Here is a 12,642-nt window from a genome sequence, read left to right on the forward strand (position 1 = left end):
ATTTGAAAAAGAAAAAGAATACTTCAACCACTTGGTAGTCAATGAAAAAGTGTTGACTGTCCCAGTGTCCTCATTCAGCTTTGCCAGATTTTAGTACTTTTAATACTTTAGTCCTTTAGATTCTCATATAGCTTGTGTTTCAAATGAAAGCAATTACAGGAAATGAGAACGATAGTGCCATGAAGTAATTATTAAAATGGGAAGGACTCAACAATGTGAGTTCTATCATTGTTGTTGTTGTTGTTGTTTTCTTAATGTTTATTTGTCTATTTTGAGAGAGCAAGAGAGAGGGAGTGGGGGGTGGGGTGGGTGGGGTGGAGGAGGGACAGAGAAAAGGAGAGAGAGAATCCCAAGCAGAGAGAGAGGGAGAGAGAGAGAGAGAATATCCCAAGCAGGCTCTGAGCTCCAGATGCAAGGTTGGAGCTCAGGAACTGAGAGATCATGACCTGAGCCAAAAGCAAGAGCCCAATGCTCAACTGACTGAGCCACCCAGGCACCCCTGTGAATTCTATTTTCATGCATTGATGGATTTTTTTCTCCAAAGAGGAGCATAGTAGTCAGTGGCATTTGCAACCCATGCTTTAGTGAGTTTATTTTTCGTTTTAATTATTAAACATCTATTGATAAATTACTTGCAAAGTACACTCCTAACAGAGAATATGAAGACTGAGTGTATTGCTTTTTATTTTCCAGCTAGTTTTCAATCTAGGATTGCTCTTTCACATGGAATTGAAAATGAATAATAGCTTATTTGAGAAAAAATAATTTTCGATAATGATAGAGGTTCTAAAATCATAGGAAATATTCACTTCAGAGAACATATCTATTTTATTTTTGATTATAGAGTTACCTGTAAATTAATTTTTATATTTGAGCCATCTTGTGCATCTTATTTTTTAAAAAGGAAATGATATATTAGAAATATATAATTGTATTTTAATATATTAGGGATATATTAGAAAACTCTTTAGAGCCATTAAGATATTTGTAGTCTTAAGTTCTTAAGTATAATACTTTTGTCTAAAAATGATAATAGTAGAATAATGCAAATTATTTATGAACATAATGTAATATGTTTTTATTAAAATGTGTATTTAGTGACTTTTATGCATCTGTTTTACAAATCTGATTGAGTGGTATTATTATATTTTAGCCCAGAGAATGTTATAAAATAAATGTTAATACTGTTAAATATATCAAAGTTTCTTTCTCCCTTTTTCTTTCCTGCTCATATTTGCACAGGATTAATAAACTATGTGGAATTTATTCCGAACAAGACATTTATTTACATTTAGGACTCTCTATTTTAATTAAGGCAAAATATATAACAGCTTAAATATAAAGTTTTATATTAACTTTATAATGTACTTTGTTATACTGACATGTATTTGTTTCATTAATTCACTGTGGCAGATAAATAACAGCTAGTATATATATGCGATCAATTTTTAAAGAAGAATGCAGTAGTGTCTTCTCAGTAGTAAATACATATCAGAAATAATGTAATTTTTACTTTTTGAAAATATTTTATTGCTACTAGATTTTTCAAGGGCTTCATTAGTACAAGTAGTTATTAAACTCTAGAATTTGTCTTATCATGCTATGAAAAATGATCCAGAATTTGAGAGTGAGAAGCAAAGAGGTGAAAGGCTGGTTGCACTGGGTGATGGCGTATTCCAAGTGACAAAAAATAAAATGTATTAGTCTGGTACATTTTATGTATTAATGGCGTAAAAGTTACAAAGAAAAGTGGAGTAGCCCTGAAGTCAAAGATTTTGCTTTGTGTCCAGGCTCTAGCTTCTGCTACTTCCTAGCAGAGTAACCATGAACAAGTCTCATATTTTCTCCAAAACTAAATTTTTGTATCTGTAAAATGTAACTAATGACAACTTATTTTATGGAGTTGCTTTAAAACTGAATAAAACTATGAAAGTGTTTTACAAATTCTATAGCACTTTACAGAATTACAATGTAATTATTCCACAACAGTAATAATGAAAGTCAGTTCACTTTTGTGATTTTTTAAAAATTCCTTATTTTGGAATCTTTATTTCTTTTGTTTACTTCCCATTTCTTTAACTCACTTCTATGGATGACAAGAAAACACAGCTTAATAATAATTTACTATTTCAACAATATTTATTATGGACTTGCTAAATAAAATTCCACTTAATGAAAAAAGTGTGAATGCTATGGTAATGAAAAATCGTCATTTGTGTGTTAGAAAGAAAAAGAAAAAATCAGGCCAAAGTGTCCAATCAGAGTGGCAAACAGGATTTCAGAGAGGTGGCAAATATGTGTGCAAGCAACAAAGTAGCTCATTTTTTGTGATGACAAGTGCCTTAAGTTGAGTGAAATGAGTGAAATGAGATACCATCCAAGTTCAGCTTTCACGTACATCTAAGTTCCCATAGAAAAAAGGTTAAATAATACTTTATCTAATTTAACCTTTGGTTGCCAGAACAATATATGACCCCAAGGCACACATGGAATAAGACACTATTATGTTTCAGGAAGAGAAATAGTCATATTAATAATTGAAATATAAACATAAAATAACATAAAATGTGAATCATTGCTAGGCCATAGATTTAATCTCAATTGTAGACCCTGAAGAAGTTTTTGAAATATAAACGGTTATTTTTGTTTATTAAAAAACACGTCTTCAGTATTAGTGAATTATTTCTGGAAATTGGTAAGCTCTTACCAATTATAACATTTTGCTCATCTTTCAAACAGATGTTTAACAACTTAAAATTTATCTCTTATGCTTAAGTGACTACCAAATCACTACATTTAGCACATTCCACAGAAAATAGATATTTCAATTCTTCACTGATTTTTCTCAGAACTCTACATTTTTGTAAAATTCATAGCCCTCTATAAAAGCTAATAAAAGTATGATCCTATCCATTTTGGCCCTATTTAATGGAATGTATCAAAGAAGAAATGCCATAACTTTATTATTGTCAATGCTGGAAGAAGATATTCCTTACATTTTACAATTTAAATTTACAGTTTATAATTTAATTCACTGAAAATTATTGGGAAGTTCAATCCATTTACCATTCTGCTACTAGACACAATGTAATTTTTACCTTTTTTTTTTTTTAATTTTTTTTCAACGTTTTTTATTTATTTTTGGGACAGAGAGAGAGACAGAGCATGAACGGGGGAGGGGCAGAGAGAGAGGGAGACACAGAATCGGAAACAGGCTCCAGGCTCCGAGCCATCAGCCCAGAGCCTGACACGGGGCTCGAACTCACGGACCGCGAGATCGTGACCTGGCTGAAGTCGGACGCTCAACCGACTGCGCCACCCAGGCGCCCCTGTAATTTTTACCTTTTGAAACTATTTTATTGCTACTAGATTTTTCAAGAGCTTCATTAGTACAAGTAGTTATTAAGCTCTAGAATTTGAATTTGACCTTTTAAATAACCCAAACAGATCTTCTGTCTAAACCTCTTCAAATGGGTGGGGTTTTTGTTGTTGTTGTTTTGTTTTGTTTTGTTTTGTTTTGTTTCACAGTAACAGTTTGCCTGTAGGGTGACATGTGACCTTTCTGCCAAGGCACCAAAGATAGAGATGACCAGGAGTTTGCTCTCTACTCTGGGCTCACCTCCAGTCAGCTGGGCTTGGTGCCCTTTCCTATCTTTGCAAATCAGCCTCTGAATATTTCCCTCACAACACTTGCCAGGAACTGTTATGACTGTTACTCACTGTTAATATATTTTCTCTTAGACTGTGGGCTCTGTGAGGGTAGGGAATGCATCTATATTTCTATCACTCGTGTAACGTCTGGAAGTGGTAGGAAGTTTTAAACAGATATGTAAATAAAACTAAGTATTTCCCCACCTGGTCTTGAAAAAGCCCAATTTGAGAGCGTCTCATAGGTATAGGCACTAACTCTATGAAGCTCTTCAGATGTTTAAATAATGAAGATATGAATTGTTCATTGCTTGCCTTTTTAGAGACTGGTTGAATGTAAGACTTAGAAAATGATTGATAAAGTTTGTAGCCACTGTTTCCTGAGATGAGGCCCAAGGAGTCCTGGTGAGCTGAGAAGAGACAGATTTTGAATACATTGCAGCCTGACATGGGCTCTGGTGCAAATGCAGTACTAATGGTTTAAGTGTGAAACAGAGTATCTTTAAAAACCTTTATGACCTTATGTTGTATCAAACTCATTTCTACCCCATATAGACACCCACAGGACTCAATCCAGTGTTTGGAAAATGTGTAACTTTAAAGAAACTCTTTGGAGTATTGGTTTCAGGCCAGACTTTGCTAAATCAAAGAGTGCCAGTTTCCTTCATGCCAAACCGCACAATAAACCCCTCTGCAAAAGGAATAAAGACTGCTGAGAAATAACTGATGAGGCTTTTAATGTCAATAAATGTCATTTTGTGCATCAGTATTGTGAGAGTTTCCTTTTCACAAATGGAAGAGGGATTTTATAAACTCTCCTGTGAAAGGATAGGGATTTAGAGTTGGCGTTAGTAGACCCTGTAATAAAACAAATCCCTTCTTCAAGTCCCCCTTGAAGTGAAGAATGGCACTTGAACTTTTCATTTGGTAATATGTGGATTATAGATATCCCTCCTCTTACCACTAAGGTGTGTGTCATCTTCTTTGCTATCTTCGTAAATATCCTACTGGGAGCTAGAGGAAGTGGAGAAGAATTGAGAAATAGCCTTTTGGCTTCATTAGATCTTGCGTGATTAAAGATTTGGAAGGCGCTGTGAAAATACATTTAGTTTTCTGACAATCTTGTAAATGAAGCTCAACAAGTATGCACCAGAGTACTGAGCAGATACTTGGGAGGAAGCTTTTACACAGCTGACAGGTCCTGCTAATGAATCCTGGACTGGCACAATATTTAATTTGGCGTTTCCTTACATACAGCAGGTAAGAATCAGCCAATAGCATGAGGTCAGAGATGTCATTTATTTGGCATATTGTGTTCATTAGAGTTTGTGACATATTCTAGCTTAAAATATTATGCTATTCAATGTATATGTATTTATAAAAATCATTGGGCCATCTCTTGCAGGATTAGAATGTTAAACAGTGTTTGTGAAAGAGAAAAATGTGCTTGTAATTTCATTAATTGTTTGGCTAAGTCTTCTTCCCTTTTTTAATTTTTTAACTGTAAAATTTCTATACTAGAAATGACTTTAGTTAGCTTCCTATATGGCTGCCAAAACCAAATAGTCACATTAAACTCAAAGCGTATTCTTTTATATATTCAAAGAACATAAAGAACACAAAGAACACAAACCTGCGTTTCTTTATGAATAAAACTGTCACTATAAGAATGACTATAATGATACTAGGTTTATAAATAATAGGAAAAAATGATAAATAGTACCATATATTTAAGGAAGAGTTTATACATTTGTGTTTACATTAATTTAACAGTTTGATCTTCTGGGTTTCCAGGGACTAAAGCTATACATAGCAACAAAACAATCTTATCAAAATAATTTCCCCAATTAATTTACATAATTTAATTAATGTGCATAATTTACATAATTATTTTCATCTACATGAAAATTAAGACTTAAAAATTATAACTTGAATAATTTGTTAGCCAAATCATTCAAATATTAAAATATATGGTATTCAAAATAGCAAATACGTTAATTAACCCCTGACTTTCTACAGAGCTTTAAGTGTGAGATCTTGGAGGAAAACTCTGCTCCCCAAAACCCAAGATCTACATCATACCAGAGAATCATATGTATCCTTTCCTCACTATTGAGAAAGAAAAAATAATATTTACATACTTACACCTAAAAGACATAAGCCCAGAAATTCAAGGAGTGATTACAATATTGATTAACCACCAAATTACTCTTAGTTATTTTTTACTTCCACATTAACTAAGTTTGAAATGTAAGAGTTTTAACTTTTAAAACATGTATATTTCAGTGTTTGCTAATATTTTCTTATTTGGGTATGATTATCAGGTTTTCCATTACACCTAATTAAAAATACATAAAATACATTCAGGGAGTCCTCTTTTCCATTTATATAAAATATCTTTCTCTATTTTCTATATCTTTTGTGGTCCAATTTTGTGACATGAGTTTCATTACAAAAGATTTGCTTTTTGAATTTTATTATCAGCATAAATTTTATTTATAACCAGCACTTCCTTTAAGTAATTATAATGATGCAATCAATGTGATTACTTTTGAATGCTTTCAAAATATTTATAACACCAGTTGCATTCTTCCTACCAAGAATGCTCGTCCTGATTTTTGGCTCTATAGGCATGGCTACCAGATCTTGTTAAGTGAATTTGTCTGAAGTAAACTCTAGTTTAATGAGAATGAAGTATCCCGGAGTACTATTCATGTTTTCCTTTTGATGCCATTTTTAGACAATTAGGGCAAGTTGGAGATTTATAATCAGGGTACAGAATGGTTCACAATGCCATGTGGCTATAAGAATGCACATGGCTACTGTCTTAAGACACTGCTGTAGGCCTTAAGATACATTTTTTACATACTAAAATGATTTAGTATGATTTACATGATTGTAAAAATATCATGTAAAATATCATGTAAAATATCATGTAAAAATATCAGCTGTCATTTTATACAGAAGGAAATTTAGACTCACACTAAGTCCAACAAACAGCAAGTGTCAAAGTTCCACAAAGTCTAGATGTTAAATCTTTCAATCTCCAAGGTCTTTGTTTTTTTAACTATGATATCACAATGTAGCTTTCTAGAGAAACTAAATTAATATAGAATAAAATATAATGTTACAACAATAGAGCATTATCAGAGTTTTGCTTTTTAACAAACATCTCAAAAATAAAAGAAATGTGTTTTTCTCAATATATACTAGCTAGAACCCCATGGGAGACTAAAAACTTTTTCTAATAATGGCTTATGTATGCACTAAAAACATTTTGGGAATTCTTATTTTGGAATTGCGTTAAAAGCCTATGGCATTTTCTTTTAAACTCAATGCTTTCAAATCTTGATTTCTAAAGTGTAAATTTGATTTTTTTGGCATAATCAAAAGACTTATAGAGGTCAGATTTGTGAATGAAGTGATAGATTAAACTTGTTACTTTGGTTTTGATGTTTAAATTTTGGAACAGATTTTAAGTGATAGGCTGTGTCTAAAAGTAACTCTAAGAGAAATATTTAAAAATAGTTTTCTTAATAGCACCAATAGAAAGTCTGCTATTTATGCCTACATTAAATAATAGCTTCATTTGGGTTCTTTAGGACCAGAAGAATCATCCACGGTTTATCCACAGTATACATACACACACACACACACACACACACACACACACACACACACATACTGACATATATTATATATATAAAACAGGTTTTATATTTGAGTATATATGAGACTATGTCTAACATATGCTTTATATCAAAATGTGTGTAACATATGCAGAGATAGACATGCTAACATGTTGTGTATTCCAATTTTATGAAATGCAAATGTGGCAATTTCAATTTAAATCATGTAGATAACCTATGTAACTTAGATGTTACCTAGACTTCTCCCAAAGGAATGACTTATGTTCCTTAGTGAATGAATATGAAGTGACATTTGAGAAGGTCCAGTTGCCAGCCTACTTCTGAGGAGATCTAGCCTGGCTGTCCACATCACCGAAGCAGTCACCACTGTTTGAAAATGAATCAGACTACACTGCCCCTTTATACCTTTAAATACAAATCCTGCAGCCCATTAGCTCACCCACTTCCCTTTCCAAGTTCATAAGCCAGGTGCCCTCCCCAAACCACCCCCAAAAAATTTTTTTAAACCTATTTAGTTCAAATAGGGTAAGAATAATTTTAAAATAAGTTTACCTATGGAAATTACTTTTTTTTCCCAAGTTCACATCAGATGGGTAATGTGCCGAGGTCATAACAAGGTTTGAGGGAAGCACATGTCACACAACAGCGTGAACACCCAATCTTCACGCTTATGAACTGTAAAAGGATCCTGCGATTTACTCTTATTAGTAATTTCCTATCTCTTCCCTCCTCTCTTCCTCTCTCCTTTCACCCTTGAGTCCCACTGTCCTCAAAGCAAAAGTAAAGAAGAAATGTGTGGTGGTGGGACAGTGAGTCCTTATAAGAGGAAGGCTAAATTGGAAATCGCTTACAAAGGACCCAAACCATCTCAAACTATCAGTTTAATTTTATAATTATGTTGCAGAATCATTAAAGCAGCTTGGTTATTACCATCAAGATTTCTTTTCTGGTTTACAAGGTGAGAGGTTAATGACTCATTTACTGAGGTATGCAGTTTTCTTTCATTTTTCACTTACAATTATCTTCACTTGTTTTAAAATGTAATGCAGTCTCCAAAATGTATTGTAGTTCTTCATTATTTCTGTCAATTAAACTTTCTAAATCATAGCTTTAAAATGAATCACAAATAAGAATTAATAGATTTCAATTGCTGAATGCCCACTTCCTGGACGAAATGAATGGGGCAGATTTACTTTTGAAAATCTGCTTTCCATAGCAGCTGGAGCATGAGGGCACAGCAGATGTTAGTCTCTAAAAAGCTAGTATTCACTTTGGAAATGGACTCTGGATGTCGGTGTTGTCTTTCTCCATGGAATGACGTTTGTTGATAGAGCAATGTTGATGCTAATATATTTTTGGCTGAAGTAATGGTTACTTTACAGAGCATCTGTGTTCTGTAAGCACTTCAGTGAGATGCCTAGGTTGCCTGATATCTTAAGGCAAAGTGATGATGTAAACAGACAGTAAACTTCCTTCAAGGTTTTCATAGGTAGATCCAATTTTAGATAGGTAACATAAAACCAAGTGTCCTTAAATCTAGTCTAAAAAAATACAAAGTTCTCTACAAGGAGACATAATGTCTACAAATGTAGAAAATCTCAGTCTTAATCACTGGGGGTAACATTGTACTCATTTGCATTGTTTATGAAATTAAAGTCAACATTTTTTTTTTTAATGTAGACTGCATTAGTTCTCTTGTTCACCAGACTTCATGATAATTGACATCTCTCTAACACTTATAATCCAGGTTACTATCTCGGGAGTGGTGGTATAATGAGGTTGTTGCCATAGAAACTTTGCAATCATTGACACACTTTTACTATTGAACTTAAATGCTATGGCAAATTTAGAATTTTAAATCATTTAGAAACAGAACAAATTCTGTGGGGATAGTGTATTATTCTTTTATCTGAAATAGACCACTTAGGGAACTAATTATTTTGAAAATTGAAGAAAGGTGCTTATTAGCACAATAGTACTATTTAAGATCTAAAGCTAAGAGAAGAATTTGGTCTAGCCAATGCAATTTGCCAATATAATTTAGTGTCAGAAAATCCCAATGAATGTCAGTTTGATTTGGGATTGTTAATACTCAAAATAGCATGGAAGGGAGGCACCTGGGTGGCTCAGTCAGTTAAGCATCCGACTTAACCTCGGGTCATGGTCTCATGGTTCATGGGTTCAAGCCCCATATTGGGCTCTGTGCTGATAACTCAGAGCCTGGAACCAGCTTCAGATTCTGTGTCTCCCTCTTTCTGCCCCTCCCCTGCTCATGCTCTGTCTCTCTGCCTCTCAAAAATAAACAAAAACATTTCAAAAATTAAAAAAAAAATAGCATGAAAGGTGTTTATACACACGGAATAAATAAACTTGCTAAGGAAATCTAGAAATCATAGATTGCCTGTCTTTAAACTATCAACTAATTATTAAATTTCTGTTTGAGATTTAAGCAGAAAATATTTTATCCTCCAAATCATGTTAATATTATAATCATATCTGCCTATTCTGTTAAATATGGGCTTTAGAATAAAATGGGTTTTATTGCCTTATTGAACTATACTTGCCTTATAGTCATCATTCTAAAATGCTGTTGCCAATTAGATTATAAACCCTTTGAAGGTAAAGCCCACTGGGATGGTGGCCATTAAAGGGAAAATGTAGATTAAATATCTCAGTAAGATCAAGGAACCCTGTTTAATCTGGTTTTGCACATGCATCACTGTTGAATATGAGTTTTCCACCATTATGGATTGTGGCATATGACAGAGGATTACAGTGATTGTATATTATGTACTGGATATCAGCTTGTGGTATTCTCATTTTTATTCTATATGAATAATGTTTCCAGGCAGAAATACACTAAGTTATTGCATGAGAGCTAGTTGCCTGTACATTTATTAAACAATCATCCATATGGCAAGAGTCAACACTATGTTTAGAGGAGAAAAGTGAGTTCTAATTAAGGAAGATCTACTTGAATTAACAAAAGTGAATTCCAACTTTTCAAATTATGTGTCTTTTGAAAATTATCAGTTGTGCAGCTTGGAGTACATTTCTATTTTGTTTTCTCATTTAGCCATGACTTAGTCCATTTAGATTGCTGAGAATAATATGAGGCCCCAAGTAAATTAAGGTTGACTTCACCTCAAGGTTGATTCTATAATTTCTTTCAATATGTTATTCATCTATTTAGTCTAGCTCTACTTCTACGAGTGATAATAATGTAAAGAGCATTTTTTTTCTTTCTTTCACTAACTTTGTCCCTGTTAAAGACAATTGAGCCTTTTTAACTGTATAATTCAAATTTTGTTTGTTCTGTGTTTAATCTTACAATGGGGTCTTAAAACCCGAAAATGAATACATATTTGAGTGTTTTTATGATAGCAGTAAAACATGTTCTCTAAACTGAAAATAAATTAAATAACCATTTTAAGAGTCCTCAGATGGGCCAGTTTCCTGTAATATCTACTTCTAAGTAATTCTTAACCCTATGGAATATTGTCAGTAATTCAAATATTTTTTAAAATTCATCAATGCATGTTGAACTATTGGAAACATTTTCCTAAATGTTTACAAATGGAATTATTCTGTTACAGAGCATCAAAGAAGAAGAAGCACATTTTCTAGATCTGACCTCAAGAAAATTTCCTTCTTTCTTTCCCTTTGCCAGGTTGGAGTTAATATAGTGGGGTAGAGGAATATAGGCAGAAGGAGAATATCTATGTTCTCTTGGTTTGCTGATAATCTTAGAGGACTGTGTGAGAGAGCAAGATTTTTTTATAGCTTGTACTTGTTCTTGCAAAACCTTAAAATGTAGAGAGCTTAGGCAAGGAAAAATATTAGACTTTGATGCTCCATTTTCAGGGACTTGTAAAAAGAAAAAGTTACACCATGTGATTTATTCTCATGACAAGATTGTAAAGAGAACAAGAAGTACAAAAACTCAATCTGTTGTTGTTACATTATTTACATTTGTACATGATGTCTTCTTTATCCTGAATGCCACATTTGAGTTCTTCAAAATGGTAATATAGAATCTTCATAAAGATTTACAGAGCCAACTTCAAACAACTAACTTCTTAATTTAATGGTAATTGTATGGTTTAAAAATGTACTTTCTTTTTGTAGCATATTTTTTTTCAATAGATAGCTCTGTGTACGCTGACATTAAATCATTTTGATGTCCTTCAAAATGCATACTAGCTTACTTAAGTTTTGAAATGTGGAGATCTATTTGGCTCTACATTCAGTAACTTTAAAATTGAAAAATACCAGATATGATTTTCCAAATAATTTTTCAAATCAGTAATCTGTCTTTCAAACGTTAATTGCTGATCCCCAAGTCCAAATATTATGTGAAATTAAACTGTTGTCTTCCTTTTTGCACACGTGGTACATTGCAGAATAAAATGTGATGCTTTCTTTATAAATATGAATGAGCTCAAATGCCTCACTCATGTTTGAAATGGGTCAAAAGCATTTGCGTGAAACATCGTGGAGCCACATCGTTTTAAGGAGAATGAAGAGCTTCAAAAAGAAGTTAAGTTCGCACTAATTATTTTTTCAAATAGATATGTTTGTAGGTTTTCCTATAAAATAGGTCCTGTTTGACACTATGAATAAGAGAGCATCTCTTCCCTCACAGTGTTACATTCTGGTACAAGAAGTGCTAGCTTGAGAAGTTCCAGCTTTGTATTAGGCAAAATAGATACAGCAAGATTTTTGGGAAAAGATTTTTATAGTGATAATCACAGCAGGCTATGGACTAGGATAATCTAATGGTCTGCCTAAACATGCACGTAAGAGGGTCGCCTGGGTGGCGCAGTCGGTTAAGCGTCCGACTTCAGCCAGGTCACGATCTCGTGGTCCGTGAGTTCAAGCCCCGCGTCGGGCTCTGGGCCGATGGCTCGGAGCCTGGAGCCTGTTTACGATTCTGTGTCTCCCTCTCTCTCTGCCCCTCCCCCGTTCATGCTCTGTCTCTCTCTGTCCCAAAAATAAATAAAAAACGTTGAAAAAAAAATTAAAAAAAATAAATAAACATGCACGTAAGAAATTATAATGATCAATGATTGCATTGTCACTCCACCAAATTTTTTTAAAAAGACTTTACATCTGCTGCCTTATGTGACTTCACTCTGTGGAATAGTAACATAGAGCTCTTACATCTAAGAGTAAATTAGTTTAATACGTTTAGTTTCATAGCCAGGAATCAGGTACTGAATTCTATGGTCAGGGACTTCTCTCCCATCACAGTATGAGGCTTATGGTTCATTTATTGGAACAAAAGGATTATACCACAAAGGTAATTGGTCACAGGCATAATTAATATCATATAAGATCAGAA

General features: G+C 33.4%; 1 protein-coding gene and 1 non-coding gene across 2 annotated transcripts in view; one reads left to right on the forward strand and one right to left on the reverse strand.

Annotated features, from left to right (window-relative positions):
* Positions 1-12,642, forward strand: part of LRP1B (LDL receptor related protein 1B) — a 1,876,868-nt gene that overhangs the window by 20,985 nt on the left and 1,843,241 nt on the right. The gene's annotated exons all lie outside the window — the stretch shown is intronic.
* LOC125912023 (small nucleolar RNA U13) lies at positions 7,882-7,985 on the reverse strand. Its single transcript, XR_007454590.1, has one exon. It is a non-coding gene; the product is annotated as a small nucleolar RNA U13 (small nucleolar RNA).

This window comes from Panthera uncia (genome assembly GCF_023721935.1).
Source record: "Panthera uncia isolate 11264 chromosome C1 unlocalized genomic scaffold, Puncia_PCG_1.0 HiC_scaffold_3, whole genome shotgun sequence".
NCBI classification, from domain to species: domain Eukaryota; kingdom Metazoa; phylum Chordata; class Mammalia; order Carnivora; family Felidae; genus Panthera; species Panthera uncia.